At 37.3% G+C, this 2,279-nt stretch overlaps 1 non-coding gene across 1 annotated transcript; it reads left to right on the top strand.

The window, feature by feature from the left end:
• Positions 1 to 94: 94 nt before the first annotated feature.
• LOC148570832 (small nucleolar RNA R71) lies at positions 95 to 198 on the top strand. Its single transcript, XR_015880254.1, has one exon. It is a non-coding gene; the product is annotated as a small nucleolar RNA R71 (small nucleolar RNA).
• Positions 199 to 2,279: the final 2,081 nt, after the last annotated feature.

Below are 2,279 nucleotides of genomic sequence, written 5' to 3'. Positions count from 1 at the left end.
GTTCAATGAACCTCCTGATGAATGGTCTACAGCCTTCCTTGATTCATAAGAGAGCCCATCATAGAAGATGTGCAATTGCACCCAATCATGGAACATGTTTGGTGGGCATTTCCTTGTCAAGTCCTTGAATCTCTCCCATGCCTCGTAGAGAGTTTCACCATCTTGTTGTCTAAAAGTCTGGACCTCAGATCGAAGCCTATTGACCTTTTGTGGAGGGTAGAAACGTGCCAGAAACTTGCCTTCCATCTCATCCCATGTGGTTAGACTCCCCCTTGGGAATGATTCCAGCCACTTAGCTGCCTTGTCCCTAAGTGAAAATGGGAACAAGAGCAGTTTATAGGCATCTTCCTGGACTCCATTGGACTTCACAGTGTCACAAATTCTCAGGAATTTTGTGAGATGTTGGTTTGGGTCTTCATTAGCACTTCCTCCAAAGGAACAATGATTTTCCACCAATGATATTAGCTGTGGCTTGAGCTCAAAATTGTTGGCCTGAATGGGTGGTTTCTGGATGCTACTACCACAATTCCCAGAGGTTGGGTTTATGTATGAACTAAGAACCCTCCTCTCAGGAATGGCATTGTTTCCATCAGCTCTCTCATGGTTGTGAACTTCTCTATCCATGTTGAGATCTAGAGCTTCCTCAAAATTGTCCTCAGATTCTCCTTCAGATTCCTCTTCTCCCACTACTCTCTTCCCTCTTGCTTCCCTTCTAAGTCTATGAAGGGTCCTTTCCGGTTCGGTATATGGAGGAGTTGATGTCTCTCCTCTCCTACCTGTCATACAAGAACACAGCTCAAACACAAACAGGTAAAATACTCTTGGTTAATGGAAGAGTATGGTCAGCTCAATTGAGGAATTAATTCAAACAGTTAGTGAGTCAGTGAGTTAGTTGCATGAATTTAAAGGCATAAAGAAGGAAAGCATGTAACCAAGTGCAGAAATTAAAATTCAACAAGTATTTAGAACAGAATTAACAAAGCAAGAGAAAATTGCTCAATCTAGTTAGCTTCCAATTTGAGAATTGTCAATCGAAAACCAATCCCCGGCAACGGCGCCATAAACTTGATGCGCATAAACGTGTTATGCTACGATTTAGGAAATTGCACGATCGGCAAAATTCCTTCCGGCAAGTGCACCGGTTATCGTCGTCAAGTAAAAACTCACAATAGAGTGAGGTCGAATCCCACAAGGATTGGTTGAGTGAGCAATTCGGATTAGAAGTGTGTTCTAGTTGAGCGGAATCAAGATTTGAGATGAGAATTGCGGAACAAAGGTGGGCTGGTAGCAGTATCTCCACAGAATGTTTAATATTGACGATGGCACCTTTGTTCCTGACAGATGGCACCGAGGACGATGCAAAGCCTTAAGTGTGGGGAGGTCGGTCAATACCTGACTTTCAGAGGTAAATTCTCTTCCCTAACACCAATAAAATAGGATATTTAGTTAGTTTTTTCTTGTAGAATAGGATAAATTACATAGTAATAGATTAGTTGCATGCATGTTCTACTTGATTGAAAAGACAATAAGTTTCTTCTAAGACCCTATTTTTAGAACAAAATTTCACTAATTTTAATCCAAACTTTTATGTTAAATTTGCTTGAAGTTGTATTTGGAACATGGTTTTTGAGCTAAAGAACACACAACCTGTGAGATTTGAGCCTTTATACATGGTTACATTATTTAACCATAATTATTTTGTTCTTGTGTGTTTACTTCTCTAAGATTGTAATTTATATTTTGTTTCATCCTATATGTCCAATGTTTAATATATTTATATGCTTGCATATGATTGAGGCCATTATTTGTTTAGCTCACTTACCCAAATTGAGCCTACCCTTTCAATTACCTTTGTTAGCCACTTTGAGCCTTTAAATCCCATTTGTTCTTTATTTTACCACATCACTAGCCTTAAGCAGAAAAACAATTTTATATCCCAATTGAATCTTTGGTTAGCTTAAGATAGAATTGTGTGTTAATTAAGTATGGGAAAATTGTGGGAACAAAAGATAATAAGGAAATGTGTCATGATGATATAATGGGAATTTGGGTACCTACTCATGTGAAACTATAGAAAATTAAAAATCTATGTGGATTGATAAACTACATTTATATTTATGTTCAAAAAAAAATCCAAAAATATTCAATAATTAAATAAGGGGACAAAATTACCCCAATGTTAAGTTAAGAATTTAAAGATCAATGCATGTATGATAAAATTAAAATAAAAGTTGATACATAAGTAAGGAATGTGAAAGAAAAATTTTGGGTAGCTAAGT

This window comes from Arachis ipaensis, chromosome B3, assembly GCF_059453495.1.
Source record: "Arachis ipaensis isolate K30076 ecotype BB chromosome B3, ASM5945349v1, whole genome shotgun sequence".
In the NCBI taxonomy this organism is placed as follows: Eukaryota; Viridiplantae; Streptophyta; class Magnoliopsida; order Fabales; family Fabaceae; genus Arachis; species Arachis ipaensis.
This window is presented reverse-complemented; position numbering and strand designations above follow the sequence as displayed.